This window comes from Triturus cristatus, chromosome 2_1, assembly GCF_964204655.1.
Source record: "Triturus cristatus chromosome 2_1, aTriCri1.1, whole genome shotgun sequence".
Taxonomy (NCBI): Eukaryota; Metazoa; Chordata; class Amphibia; order Caudata; family Salamandridae; genus Triturus; species Triturus cristatus.
The window spans coordinates 380442189-380458765 of NC_140581.1; positions in this window are offsets into that span (position 1 = coordinate 380442189).

Here is a 16577-nt window from a genome sequence, read left to right on the forward strand (position 1 = left end):
GCCCCAAGGACATCCTCTGTGGCATCCCTAAAGGGTCCTCACTCAGCTTTTACCTGTTCAACACCTATATGACCCCATTGGCCATCTTGGTCAGGACCTATGAATTCAACATCATATCAAATGTAGGCCTGGGCGGTGAACTTCACTCCGTTCGTGGAATTTGCTGAGTTTTCTGCACTCCGCTCTCCGCGGAGTGCAGAAAACTCTGCTTCGCGATGTGCAATGGAGTTTTTTCCCCGCTCGCAATCAGTAAGTTTGCGAGCACGAGCTGCCGCTCGGGTAGAATTTCTATCCGAGCGGCAGGAATACCAGCACAAACTGCAGTTCGCACTGCACTCCTCAACTCGCTGAACTTTGCAGAGTTTTTTTGTAACTTCGCGGAGTTCCGCGTAGCAAAACTCTGCGAACTACGCCCAGGCCTATCATATGCTGACAACACTCAGCTCATCTTCTCTCTATCCGCAGACCCTGCCACCACCAAGGCCTACTTCCACCTGTGAAGGACAAGCGTCACCCACTGGATGCAAAAACACTGCCTCAAACTCAACACCAACAAAATGGAGCTACTCATCTTTGGGAGCAACACATCCTCGCGGGACGACTCCTGGTGGCCAGCAGAACTGATAGACTCCCTCACACACACAGAATACGCCAGAAACCTAGGCATCATACCGGACAGCAAACTCGCCATGAAAAACTAGATAAACGCAGTATCCTCAGCCTACTTCCTCACTCTCTGAAAAATCTTCAAGTGTCTCCCTGCCAGCACCAGACACACCACCACCTAGGCCCTCGCGACCAGCAACCTGGTCTACGACAACACCCTATACATAGGAATTACCTCATACCTGCTAAAGAGACTACAGATCATTCAGAACTCATCCACCAAACTTGCCTTCGACCTAACAAGACTGGCCAACATCGCCCCTCACGTTAGAAAGCTTCACTGGCTCCCTCTCCACAAGAGGCGGCAGGTCAAAATGTTAACCCACGCCCACAAGGCACTTCACAATCAGTGACCACCATACATTAACCACTGTGTGAATTTCCACCAGCCCCCGAGACAACTGCGCTCCAACTACCTCTCCCAGACTCCCTGCATCCACCGAAGCAAGCACGGCGGACGTCTTTTCCCCCTGGAATGGCCTCCACTTCCGGACCTCCCCTTCCTTGCAGGAATTCAGAAAGGATCTGAAAACCTGACTGTTCGACTGACTACATCCCGTAGCAGAACCCCTGTGCCTGTGTACCCTCACAGGTGAAAAGCAGCGCTATACAAATACCATTTGATTGATTGATCGATTGATTGAAGAGCAGCTCACCACCTCCTTCAAGAAAACCCCTCCACTAGACGCCAACACCGCAGCACACAACCTCCACCGATGGATCTTGGACTGCGCCAACACTTTGACTCCCCTGAAGAAAGCCACAAGGAAACAAAAAAAAAAGAGAGTCAGCTGGTTCTCTCCCACCCTTCATGAGTCCAGACGCATCTGTAGATGGCTCAAGAAGAGATGGAGGAGCAGAAAGACCCCAGAAGACCACTTAGCCTTCAAGGCCGCTGTCACCTCACACCACCTCCTCATCAGAACTATGAAGAAAGTGGCCCTACATGAAAGGATCAATGCCAATGCACTCAACAGCAAGGAACTTTTTGCTGTGGTCAAAGAATTTGCCAGACCCAGCACAGAGAGAGCAGACATCCGTCTCTCCCAAACCCTCTGCAACAACCTCTGCAACTATTTTCACTGCAAAATTAAGGAGAGATATGATAGCTTTGACAGCCTCGATACCCTAGTCCCTCCCAGCCCCCCGGCAACCACCGCACCCTACAACGCTGGACCTCAACAGACCCTACTCAGCTAGACCCCCCCTCACCGCAGATGACACTCTCAAGATCATGAAGAGCATCCACTCCGGAGCACCCTCAGACCCCTGCCCACATCACATCTTCAACAGAGCAGGAACCACCATCGCCCCAGAACTCTACCGCACCATCAACTGCTCCATCAACTCCGCCACCTTCCCGGAAGACTGGAAACATGCAGAGATCAACCACTTGCTGAAGGAACCCTGTGCCGACCTGACGGACCTCATGAACTTCAGACTGATCTTTCTCCTCCCATTCCCAGCCAAGGTCTTTGAGTAGGCCATCAACACCCAACTTTCCTAGTTCATCAAAGCGAACCACATCCTGGACTTCTTCCAATTTGGCTTCTGATGCAACCAGGCTACTTCCCAGGCACCCTTACTATTGCCCTGTCCTGAAGAGATCCCACTATTTGTATGGGGATCGAAACGTCGTCGACCGTCGTCTCTAAACTCATTTCTTTACTATATATTTGTCATTTGAGTATGAGATGTTGATCTGACTTTTACATATTCTCACCCTTCACCAAAAGTCACCTTTTAAGTCACAAGCTTGGGTTAAGGAAATCGGCTGATTTCCATTTTAACCTCCGCACGGCTAGTTCACTTATTGTTGTGTTTATTATGTTTTGTGAATTTTCATCCTTAAATATTATCCTTCATAAAATTGCATTAATTGCTCCCTTGTATTCCGGTTTCTCATTTTAGAAATTGTGACAACCTTTTTCTCACCCTTCTTGCATGGGACTCTGTTCCTTTAAAAATATCTGATGCAACCACAGCACCGAGACCACCCTCCTCACCTCCACAGATGACATGCATGCCCTCCTCGACCGAGGCAAAACTGCAGCCTTCATCCTGCTGGACCCCTCAGCCACCTTCAATACCGTCTCTCACTGCACCCTATGCACAAGACTCCACGACGCCGGCATCTGTGACAAAGACCTGGAATTGATCTGCTCCTTCCTCACCGGCTAAACACAGAGTCAGACTACCTATGTTCCTCTTGAAATCCACAGAGATCAGCTGCGGAGTACCTCAAGGCTCCTCCCTGAGCCCTAAGCTTTTCAACATCTACATGGCTCCGCTTGCGGCCTTTGTCATTGTCTCCTATGCCAACGACACCCAGCTGATTTTCTCCCTCACCTACAAATACAAAGTCATCATAAACTTCTTTCATGAGGGGATGAAGGCTGTCGCTGCCTGGTTGAAGAGCAGCTGTCTCAAGCTCACCTCAGAAAAGACAGAAGTCCCCATCATGGGCTCCACCCCATTCACCTGGGACGACACCTGGTGGCCGGCAGCACTTGGAACCTCCCCCACACCCACAGACCACGTGCGGAACCTCAGCATCCTCCTGGACTTCTTGCTCACCATGAACCGCCAGATCAACATTGTCTCATCATCCTGCTTCCACCCACTATGCCTTCTCTGAAAGATCTTCAAATGGATCCCTACCGAGTCCAGAAAGATGGTCACCCACGCACTTGTCAGCAGCAGAATCGACTACGGCAACGCACCTTATGCCAGCATCACCCAGAAATTCCTCAAGAAATTACAGAACATCCAGAACTCCTCCACCAGACTCATCTTAAAAATCCCCTGCCGCAACCACCAGCCACCTCAAAGATCTCCTCTGGCTCCCAGTCAACAAAAGAATCACCTTTCAAGCTCCTCACACACACCTCCAAAGCCCTACACGACACAGGACCTGTGTACCTCAACTACCGCCTCGCATTCGACATACCCACCAGAGACCTCCACTCCGCTCCACCCAGCTGGCCTTGGCTACCATACCACGTATCCGCAAGATCACAGCCGGAGGAAGATCCTTCTCCTGACTCGGACGAGAAGACCTGGACACCCTGCCTCTCCACCTCAGACAATCGTCGTTAGTGTCTCAATTCAGGAAGGACCTCAAGACCTGGCTCTTTGACAGAACTAAAGCCCCTTCAATGGACCAGCAGCTTTCCCCCCACCCCAGTGCCTTGAGACCCTTACGGGTAAGTAGCTGCGCCTTACAAGCCATTGATTGATTGATTGATTGAGACATGTTTAGAGGGCTACTTAAGTGGGTGGCACATTCAGTGCGGCTGGTCCACGAGCAGCATGTACTTCACAGGCCCCGAGCACAAGCAGTATCCCTTGACTAGAGATTTACAGGTAAACTGAATATATCAATTGGGTGTAAACCAAATCTACCATGTTTTATAGAGAGATTACAAGCACTTTAGCACTGGTTAGCTGTGGTAAAGTGCACACAGTCCAAAAAGCCAACAAAAGTGAATTCAGAAAACAGGATGGTGAAGACAAAAATAGAGAGGGCTAAGTCCAACAGACAGGTTTTTAGAACATTGTTTACAATAGCCAGGTAATAATCTAGTTAACTCATTGACACTAGGCAATCATAAGGGTACAAATGAGTGTGGAGGAGTTGTAAGTTGACAACTTTTCTACCTCTGATTAAACCAATGTGTTATCACTCTTTAAAGAATATATGCCTATAGTTTTTGCTTGTTGTACTGTGTTGTATTGGTGCCTGATATAATTCTGTTTATATTCACATGATGTATTTTAGTAATGTGTTTGTTCAGTGGCTTTTCAGTGCCATATAGCTGCCTGTGACACCATTCTTGGTTATGCTGCTTCTCGCATACATGTTAAGCCTTACACCTCAGCCCATGGGGAAATTAAGAAGTTTGCTGTTATGTGTGTGTATAAGGTTGTATAGCATCTCTTCAGTCATCACCATTTATTAAATGTAACCACCCACCGTCACATCTACCAGACCACCATTTTAATAAAATGTGAACTCCAGCTGTGGCATCTCCACAGTAAAATAAGGTGCTGCAAAATGCGGGAAACAAATACAAAAGTGTGCCGCAAATGTAATTTTTTGTGTTGCAGATTTCTTGACCCATGCTACAGTATCTTTGTATAGTTCAATTCCATAGTTAGCAATGTGGTGCACAATACAGTCAATATAACAAAATATATAAGGTGTACAGAACATCATTCTTTCAGTGTTGCAGTTATGTCAACTGATAATGGGTGAGGTTCTCAATACATTCAGTATAACAGCAAGCAAATGTTTGCAAGGTATCAATTAATCAAGGTGGCAGGAAACGTGAGGATGAGTGACCTGCAAGTATGAGATTTAAAGGGTGAAGGCAATTGTATAGGGATGGCACTCACAGTTAGATGAGTCCTAGCTCACTCAACATTACAGCAGCGGCTGCCACGGCCCACGAGGGGGCGTCAGGCCACCGCCCACTTGTTTTCAAGTTCAAGTTCTGTGGATGGTAATTGCAAAAAACAATTACAATCCACATAAGTTGTTTTTTATAATTAAATAAGGGTTTTAAGCCACTGCGAGTGCTGCTTAAGTGCATGGCTGCCTCTCGCACTTGCTGTGATGAGTCAGGCACCGGGGAACTTTGGAGTGGACCATATGCTCTAGTGAGCATGTGTGTCCCTCAGCATTCCCAATTTAAAAAAAATCCCTATGTAAGCTAAGTGCTGACCTAGCGCAAACCATGGCCTGCAATGATCGAGGATTCCAGAGAACTCCAATTCATGACACCAGCAGCGTCATATTTACAAGCAGTCCTGGCGTCTAGGCCATAAGCGTTGTATTCCCGGGTCTGCATGTCAGCCACTTTCACAGGCTGCAACCAACACCCTTTCCCAACTCGTCACCTCGGACATTATGGGAAAGGGTGTGGCTTGCAGCCTGTGATGGATGGCAGGCCTGTGAGGCGAGGTCATGAGACATGTGAAATCAAGTCATCGGAGGCCGAGAGTGCACACTTGGCGCTCTCAAACGTGTTTGGCCCACCCAAAGAACCTGTGTTGTGCGGAGTCTGGGGCCTGACTTTGCTTTGCTTGGCCACTCTGCGACTCCAGGCATTGCAGCTCGGTGGGCTGATGAGTGGAAGGCCTCTCAGGCAAGAATCCCACCTCTAAATGGCCGCCCACCAATCTCCACGGACAGTATAAGGGGTCGCAGAGAGCAGTGAACATGGTCATGGGCTGATGATGTGAAGTTGCTTTAGTAGTGTAGTATGTGAGCTTTGGTCTTATGACAGGGGGTACAATGTTGTGGGGTCAGCATAGAAACGGGGAGGGTGAGAGCCAGATGACGTTGTGGCTGTTGGACAACACCTGTGAGGGTTGGATGGGATCTTTAAGAGAAGCATAGAAACGGGGAGGGTGAGAGCCAGATGACGTTGTGGCTGTTGGACAACACCTGTGAGGGTTGGATGGGATCTTTAAGAGAAGCATAGAAACGGGGTGGGTGAGAGCCAGATGACGTTGTGGCTGTTGGACAACACCTGTGAGGGTTGGATGGGATCTTTAAGAGAAGCATAGAAACGGGGTGGGTGAGAGCCAGATGACGTTGTGGCTGTTGGACAACACCTGTGAGGGTTGGATGGGATCTTTAAGAGAAGCATAGAAACGGGGAGGGTGAGAGCCAGATGACGTTGTGGCTGTTGGACAACACCTGTGAGGGTTGGATGGGATCTTTAAGAGAAGCATAGAAACGGGGAGGGTGAGAGCCAGATGACGTTGTGGCTGTTGGACAACACCTGTGATGGTTGGATGGGATCTTTAAGAGAAGCATAGAAACGGGGTGGGTGAGAGCCAGATGACGTTGCGGCTGTTGAACAACACCTGTGAGGGTTGGATGGGATCTTTAAGAGAAGCATAGAAACGGGGAGGGTGAGAGCCAGATGACGTTGCGGCTGTTGGACAACACCTGTGAGGGTTGGATGGGATCTTTAAGAGAAGCATAGAAACGGGGAGGGTGAGAGCCAGATGACGTTGCGGCTGTTGGACAACACCTGTGAGGGTTGGATGGGATCTTTAAGAGAAGAATAGAAATGGGGTGGGTGAGAGCCAGATGACGTTGTGGCTGTTGGACAACACCTGTGAGGGTTGGATGGGATCTTTAAGAGAAGCATAGAAACGGGGAGGGTGAGAGCCAGATGACGTTGTGGCTGTTGGACAACACCTGTGAGGGTTGGATGGGATCTTTAAGAGAAGCATAGAAACGGGGTGGGTGAGAGCCAGATGACGTTGTGGCTGTTGGACAACACCTGTGAGGGTTGGATGGGATCTTTAAGAGAAGCATAGAAACGGGGAGGGTGAAAGCCAGATGACGTTGTGGCTGTTGGACAACACCTGTGAGGGTTGGATGGGATCTTTAAGAGAAGCATAGAAACGGGGAGGGTGAGAGCCAGATGACGTTGTGGCTGTTGGACAACACCTGTGAGGGTTGGATGGGATCTTTAAGAGAAGCATAGAAACGGGGTGGGTGAGAGCCAGATGACGTTGTGGCTGTTGGACAACACCTGTGAGGGTTGGATGGGATCTTTAAGAGAAGCATAGAAACGGGGAGGGTGAGAGCCAGATGACGTTGTGGCTGTTGGACAACACCTGTGAGGGTTGGATGGGATCTTTAAGAGAAGCATAGAAACGGGGAGGGTGAGAGCCAGATGACGTTGTGGCTGTTGGACAACACCTGTGAGGGTTGGATGAGATCTTTAAGAGAAGCATAGAAACGGGGAGGGTGAGAGCCAGATGACGTTGTGGCTGTTGGACAACACCTGTGAGGGTTGGATGGGATCTTTAAGAGAAGCATAGAAACGGGGTGGGTGAGAGCCAGATGACGTTGTGGCTGTTGGACAACACCTGTGAGGGTTGGATGGGATCTTTAAGAGAAGCATAGAAACAGGGAGGGTGAGAGCCAGATGACGTTGTGGCTGTTGGACAACACCTGTGAGGGTTGGATGGGATCTTTAAGAGAAGCATAGAAACGGGGAGGGTGAGAGCCAGATGACGTTGTGGCTGTTGGACAACACCTGTGAGGGTTTGATGGGATCTTTAAGAGAAGCATAGAAACGGGGTGGGTGAGAGCCAGATGATGTTGGACAACACCTGTGAGGGTTGGATGGGATCTTTAAGAGAAGCATAGAAACGGGGAGGGTGAGAGCCAGATGACGTTGTGGCTGTTGGACAACACCTGTGAGGGTTGGATGGGATCTTTAAGAGAAGCATAGAAACGGGGTGGGTGAGAGCCAGATGACGTTGTGGCTGTTGGACAACACCTGTGAGGGTTGGATGGGATCTTTAAGAGAAGCATAGAAACGGGGAGGGTGAGAGCCAGATGACGTTGTGGCTGTTGGACAACACCTGTGAGGGTTGGATGGGATCTTTAAGAGAAGCATAGAAACGGGGTGGGTGAGAGCCAGATGACGTTGTGGCTGTTGGACAACACCTGTGAGGGTTGGATGGGATCTTTAAGAGAAGCATAGAAACGGGGAGGGTGAGAGCCAGATGACGTTGTGGCTGTTGGACAACACCTGTGAGGGTTGGATGGGATCTTTAAGAGAAGCATAGAAACGGGGAGGGTGAGAGCCAGATGACGTTGTGGCTGTTGGACAACACCTGTGAGGGTTGGATGGGATCTTTAAGAGAAGCATAGAAACGGGGTGGGTGAGAGCCAGATGACGTTGTGGCTGTTGGACAACACCTGTGAGGGTTGGATGGGATCTTTAAGAGAAGCATAGAAACGGGGAGGGTGAGAGCCAGATGACGTTGTGGCTGTTGGACAACACCTGTGAGGGTTGGATGGGATCTTTAAGAGAAGCATAGAAACGGGGTGGGTGAGAGCCAGATGACGTTGTGGCTGTTGGACAACACCTGTGAGGGTTGGATGGGATCTTTAAGAGAAGCATAGAAACGGGGAGGGTGAGAGCCAGATGACGTTGTGGCTGTTGGACAACACCTGTGAGGGTTGGATGGGATCTTTAAGAGAAGCATAGAAACGGGGAGGGTGAGAGCCAGATGACGTTGTGGCTGTTGGACAACACCTGTGAGGGTTGGATGGGATCTTTAAGAGAAGCATAGAAACGGGGTGGGTGAGAGCCAGATGACGTTGTGGCTGTTGGACAACACCTGTGAGGGTTGGATGGGATCTTTAAGAGAAGCATAGAAACGGGGAGGGTGAGAGCCAGATGACGTTGTGGCTGTTGGACAACACCTGTGAGGGTTGGATGGGATCTTCATTAAGAGAATAAATTACTGCTTTGCCTCCACTGGTGCTCGTTGTGATGATTCAGAACGCGCCGTGTAACAACGAGGGCTCCCCTTTGCAAGACCCGCTCCCGAGGAACCTGCGATACATACACGTCTCATTGACCTGCACGAGCTTGGGCTCCCGCCAGGCTTTTACCAATGAAAAGCGCCCGCATTGGCACGAGGTGTGAGACCCTCCTCAGGTCGCTGAACATTACTGGATCGGTACATTTCGTGGAAGAACTCAAAAATATTTAGGTGGTAAAAAAAGAAAAAATCTGGCCCGTACCAAATCAAAAGTGAGATGTAAAGGCGGTTTTAACCCTTGTGTCCAGTGAATACTTTGTCAAAACAAGTACATTGCAAAATGTTGGAGAGAACTCATACTTTAATGATACGAAAAAAGTCATACATCATTTTGTAATGTGCTTGGAGTTGCGCCGCGCATTCCTATTACCGTACCTAGAAAGTCAGCAGTGCACATAACTGCGTAGGAGGCAGGAGCTGCTATTCACACAGAAGTCTTTGAAATGATGACCCCCCCAGGCAAAGAATGCTGTCCCCTGCTAACTAGACAAGATAACACATCGCAAAGCCCTTTCCACAAAAATATTTATTATATTATGATTGAAGGCAATTAGATTTAACCTTTTACGCTGGAAGAACATGAACAGACTTGTATGCCCTCTGCACTTGTAGAAACTGTAAACAAAGCTAGCATGCTACAGTACAGCAGAAGAAAAAACAGAGCTAAGGCCATAAGAAATATATTTCAACACATGCAAATCTCAACTCTTACTTCTAACGTACATCCTCCTGAATGTGGAAGCTGACTGTGTGTGCTGCCATGGGGCTGTGATATGTATTATATCTACAGGTGCTGGGCATGCAAGTCCTCAGTAAACATGGATTTTAATTTAGACCCATATGCCTTCCAAGTGGCAACAGGTTAAATACTATATGTATGGCTCTTACAGTCAAATACAGTAAATACAGTCGGGACAAATACCACATTAAGGATGAAAATGGGGCAACAGAAGTAGAGATATGGAGTACAAAGGTTACATTCAAAACAGAAAGTCTACAAAATAGGTGAATTTCAAGAGGGAAGGCTTTCCACTGAAAAGTAGCAAAAGGATAAGTGGGTGCAATACGGCAATACGTGGAAGTATGACGTGCAAAATCAGGGGTAACGAATGAGTAGGAATGGTAAGAGGGATAAAGTAGGTGCATAGAGTTCATGCAAAAAAATGAAATGAAGATTTGATTTAAGTAGGGAGGCAGTGCAGTTGTGAGGGAAATGCAGAAGAATGGCTGTGGCGAGTTGATGAAGAAGAAAGTAGAGTTCTAGAGAACATGAGGAAGACAGATGAAGAGGAACGTAAAGCTAGAAGAAAAGATTTAAATTAATCAAATGATGAAACAATCAAAACATAGTTCTACGCAATATGAGGCAAAGGAGAGTGGATACAGCAAAGATGGAAAGATTGGTGCAATTATAACAGAAAACCCAGGGCCATATGTATCGGGCCTTTTTCCCGTTTGCAAACGGACAGAGTTTCAGAATCTGCCCGTTTGCGAATGGGAAAAAAGTCTTTTGGGATGTATCATCACAAAAGGCCATCGCAAAATAGAGAATCGCATAGAGAATCATAAAATTTGTGATTCTCTAATTTGCGAATGCAATTAAGGAATTACAAATTGCGCTTCCTTAAATGCAAGTCTGGAAGCACCAGAAATTTGCTATTTGGCCTTAAGGAATTGCAAGTTACCACCCAAAAAAAATTAGTGTATTCAAGACTGAAATGCAGAAATACAGAATGAAATATAAGTCGTAAGTTAAAAAGAAAAAGAAGAAAATTAGAAAACTCCTGCCAGTTATTAGCAAATTGATGATTTGGGTAACCAAAGTAAAATATGATCACCAAGAGAACAAATTTATAGAGCAAACAGTGAGCAGCCAAGGACTGATCTAGGTCGGACAATGACTAGGAAAGTGTTTGAAGGTATTAAGAGCCAAGATACAAGAAAACATAATTTAGAAAGGTGTGAGTGAAACTAACAACATGCCTAGAAATAATATGGGTGAGCAACAATGAGAAAGGAAAGAGTGACCCTTTACGTCAAACATGAAGTAAGCAGGTGTAAAAGGATGTGAACAGAAGCATGCTTATATAACAACATTTCCCACAAATAGAAGAACAGACTCAGTAAAATGACCAGAATGAAACCCAGATTTAAAGGGAAAAAACTAGTCACTCTAAACATAGAAGGGTAGTTGGCGATAAACAAGTTGTTTAAATAGAAAGAAGAGAAAGGAAATTAAATTAAATTAAGAAGAGAAGAGTTTTGAGGACCTGGAGGATTGGAGAACTTTTGAAGGAGAAAGTATTAATGGCAGAAGAAAGGGTGACATACTGAGAGCCATGAGCTATGGATGTTGACGAAAAGGATGGCATAGAGGAGTGGTGGGGGAAAGAAATCAAAAGGAGAAGCTGGTGGGCAAGATCAAGTGATAAGAGACTGGTGATCTAATATGGAACTGGAGATAAATTTGTCAAGGAAAGTAACTAAGCTCACGCAGCAAAGAAAGGACATTGAGAGTCATGAGGAATTGAGAAACATAATGTGGACTTTTTGAGGAAATGTAGAAAGAGAACATGAAGGCCGAAACAAAAGAGCTAGGAGGAGACAGAGATATACCTGGGCGAATGCCATACTAGAACTCCAACAATGAACTTTAGCAGTGCTAATGATGCCACTGGAGAGGATGTGCATGTTGTTACCAATGCTACAATAGCACTAACAGCTCAACAAAAACAAACTCTCATCCTCCAGTAGTGGTAGCAATACCAGAGAAACACACACTGCCATTCCAATCACCTTTTATCGTGATTATGTACCATATTGTTTTTGCATCTGCCTGTTATGGAAGACAATTGTGAGTTTATAGTTACAGAGGTTTGGGTCTTAATTGTCATTTTTATTTTTCCCAAATTGTGTGTCTCTCCTGACGAATAAACGCGGGCTCTTGGAGGGTCTGATGCAGCTCTTGATCTCTCTGTCCTTGTTTATGCAGTGATAATACCTGCATTGGTCTCCGCACTACCTCCCAATGTCTTCAAGAGAGATCTTCACGCTGGCATTAGAACGTTTCTAATAAATAGAAGATAATCCTTGATTTACATGGGTTTTGGTTAGGTTAACTAGACCTCAGTCCGAGTCTAGGCGGAAGTCAGCCTGCATTGACCTTCGTTTTGCAGTAACAGTGAAAATGTTGCCTTTTAAAATGGCATGAATAAGTTTATAAGCGAAATATAATTCATTTTGTGGTGCTGTTTATTAGCTGTGTTGAAATGTATCAATTTGTGTTCCTCGAGAAGGAAGCAGTGTGCTGAACATTCCATTAGTTTTAACATATTCTACAGTCTTTGCCTGGGTCTGCTCTTAGCAGCTGTACTGTGTATGGTTTTTACCTCTCGCATAAATGTCACATTATTTTTCTAATTTCCTATGTATAATATGCACAGAAATAGGTGTTCCTAAAATGTTTCTATTTTGATATATCACATTATCTTGTTTTAATTAAGGGTCTGTGTGAATTAAACATTATTAGTACATTACTATTTTGTCAAATCTCACAATGTCAAGAGTGTGTCTTTCAGTGGCTGAAACCAAGAAATATTTCCCTTTTTCAGAGATGTGCTAGACTTCTGCTTACTTTCTCAAAGGCAGACTCCATGTTAGGTTGTCTGTTGATTTATACTAGAGACTTTTCTCGCTTTCTAAACTGTGCAGACTCCACTTTAGGCCAATGTTTAATTTCTTAAATATTAAGTGCCAGTGCTCTGTCCAGGAGGCCAGTGCCGCTTGCACCAGCCACCGCCCTTGTCATCACTGCCAAAATGACTAACCATCTCTCTCGCATGTAAATGCAACAGTTCAGATTAATCCAGGTCCCCAAAGCTAAAGGAATGGCTGGCGAGACAGGTATTAGCAAGTTTTTTTTAATGTATATTGTTTTCCTAATCAACTGTTATACTGCTCACCTCTAAATTACATGAGCAGCGCCACCTTGTGGCATACCGCCCTAAGTGAGGTTTTGACAATTAGGTGCCAGTGTGGAGCACTGGAAACCAATTAAGTGCCGGTGCTCAGCACCGGAAAGCACTGGCTCAAATTAAGCACTGCTTTAGGCTGTCTATTTGATTTGGACTTAGATGCTTTCTTGCCTTTGAACTGAGCAGTCTCTATGTCATTGTGCTACTGATATGCACTTAGACTTTCCCTGACTTTTGAATCGAGCAGAATTATGCATATCTGTTTTGCTGAACTATATTTTGTCTCTGTCTATTTACTTATTTTGGAGTGCAACCTTCTGTTATTATCTCTTGCAACTGGTATTATTTGATGCATTATTGATACTGATATGAATCTGACTAACAAGCTACCTTATTAGGGTTCACCTGCACATGACTTGTGAAATCTATTGTATTAAATATATCTTAAAAGGGGATTACACCCCACTCCTTGCTTTTCATTGGTTCCTGTGCTTGCCACTTACTTTCCCTCTGCTTCTATTGGCTGTACCATACTATTTCCTGTTGTTCTGCGTATGTTGGCTCTTATTAGTTATCCAAGGCCAAAGTACTCCTTTTAATCTGCGGAACTTATTTTATTTAGGAGAGAGCACGCCATCTGCACTCCTGCCCTTCTCCCACTCTCGGTTATTTATTTACTTCTCAGCATGCACTCTTAAAAGAGTGCATGCCTCTGCAGTCCTTCTCCCCTGCTCCCCGTGGTATCCAGCAGTGCAGTTGTTTACTTCTCCACATACACTCTTAAGAGAGTGCATGTCTCCGCACTTAGTCTCCCCCGTTCTCTGTGATATCCAGCTGCATGGTTATTTACTCCTCAGCATGCCCTTTTAAGAGAGTGCATTCCTCTGCAGTTCCTCTCCCCTGCTGTCCGTGGTTTCAGTATTGTGGGTAAGCAGTAGTAGCCAGTAAGTTTGGGAGGATCAATTGCATCCAGGCCCGGTTCGCCATCTCCAAACGTTGCTGCTTAGGATACTTGGGCCCCGGGAGACTCTCAGTGCCATCTATAGCTACCATCTTAGGGTTAGCGCTCTAGCAGCACTCAATATCAGTTTTCCTGATATAGTTATTACTTTGCTGTGCCCAGGAGCTTTGCTTTTTGCTCTCACTATCTGCACCTCTGCACTCATCACCTCTGCACTCACTACCGGCACCCCTGCACTTTTTGGGGCACTTCTCCTTTTTATCTTTTAGACTGTATTTTATGCTGTCCTGCTCTACTGCTCCATTCCCGCTCTGTACCTCCAGTCCCTTCATTCTAATTACTAAGCACATCCTCCTCACCATGCCTGTCATTCTTGCCAGGCTGCTGGGTTACTATGCCACTGACAGAAGACAGGAAGCAGTACTGATCGGTGCGATCACTTGCCCTCCTAGCCGTACCAGAATAATAAATGAATTGGCACCCCAGAACACAACACTCACGACCCTCTCAGGGATCACAGGGATCTCTCTTTCATTCGCACTTATCCACAATAAAATAACCAGGAGACATGAAGAAAGTTTAGAATATATATTTAACCTATTGTGCTCTTAAATGCAGTATAAGTTCCACAATAAGAAAACAATTGCATACCAAACCTTGCCAGTAGGTACCTTCCCTCGTCGCACAGCTCCACCTAGTAGCTGTGCCCCTAACCCCTCCAGGTCCTGAGTTCGAGCCCTCCTCTACCCGCAGTCACCGCCTGTTCCTTATCCCTGGTGGTCCAGTGGGGAGCATCTCTGCTATGTTGCTGCTCTCCCCTTTGTCTCTCTGCTTTCTGCCTTTTCTCCTCTGATCTCTTCTTTTCATTTAAATTCACCTTCTCTGCCTTTCTGCCACTTTCTTTGACTTTCTGCCCATCTGCATTTTTGCACCTTTTTTCTTGCAGAGTCCCCACCGTGGCTCGTACCCCGTGGACCTGCCCTACCCAGCGCCGCTTTACCGCTTCACACTTTTCCCACCTCCCAACTGTCCAGCCCTCCCCCTCACGCTACTTAATGGCGGACGCTGCATGGTGAAGGAGCGACCTTACTGACTTTGCCAGTAGGTAGCTTCACTCGCCTCAAAGCTCCTCCTGGTAGCTGTTGCGCCCTGGCCCTTCCAGGTCCTGATTTCGAGGCCCACCTCCACCTGTAGCAGGCAGCATCTCTGCTCTGCTGCTGCCCCCTCTGTCTCTCTGCTTTCTACCTTGTCTCCTCTGAGCTCTTCTTTTCCTGTAAATTCACCTTTTCTGCCCTTCTGTCACTTTCTTTCTCTTTCTGCACTTCTGGACGTTTTGTGCCTTTTTCTTCACTGTGTCCCCACCACTGCTCGTCCCCCACAGCCACATCCCTTTCCAGCACCACTTTTCCAATTCCTGCTTTTCCCGCCTCCCAGCTGTCCAGCCCAATCTCTCCCGCTACTCAATGGTGGCCGCAGAGCAGCTGCACAGCGGGTGTGCCACTGGCGTGCCAAAAGCAAGACGATCTGAGCCCCTCTGCACCTGGACCGCGCCTAGCGCCACGGACCCTGGTCCTTGGGCCCTCTACCTCTACGACGCCAGCACCCTCCATACCCTTGACACCGGACCTCACTCTACCTGCCACCTCGCGTTAGCAAAGAACACTCAAGGCCCATTCACCTGGCGAACCTGCAACTGCACCTTCACCGGCCTCCGCACACCAGACATACCGACCGCAACACCCTCAAGAACTGGACCAGACCACCGTAGATGTATCCTACTCAATGGATACGCCATGGAGATCTGGGAACAGGTTGACTCCACCTCTCCTGGCATCGCCTTCTTCACAGAAACCCTGATGAATTCCAGCTCATCCCCGGACATCGCAACCACCATCCCAGACAAGTACAAAAACTTCCACAAGGACCGCGTCAACCGACCAGGCGGAGGCATCACCATCATACACAAAGACACCCTCCGCCTCACAACCAGCACTGACGACCACTCACCTGACATAGAGCACCTCCACTTCCAGATACAGACCAAGCCGAGCTCCACCCTTCATGGCACTCTTGCCTACAGATCTCCCAGACCCCTCCCCCCCTTAAGCTAAGCCATAGCTGACTTCATCGCTCACCATGTGCTCGCCTCAATGGACTACATCATCCTTGACAACCACAATTCCCAACTGGACAACCTCAAAGACCACCACACCACATCTGTACTGGAGAACCTCACCACCATCAGACTCAAACAACTGTTCACAATGCCAACCCACTCAACAGGACAAATGCTAGACCCCATATTCTCCGCAAGCAACATCAGCCTTTGTAATGCGACCCCCAGCCTCTCCTGCTGTCAGTAGCAGGCCCCTTTCCTGCCTCCCCTCCTTTTCGGCAGGAAGACAGGTGGGAAAAATTAGCCAGCCAGAAGGTGTGCCCACCTCTGCCAACCCCACCACTCAGGTGGGGGAGGCGAGGTGAAGCCCACTCTTCAGTGCCCACCATCTTGCAGATGGCAGGCACTCCCCAATCAGGATTAGGGATTGTGCTCACTCTCCCACGTGGGTTGAGCACATCAAGGGTGTAGTCACCCTAAGGTCAGTAGC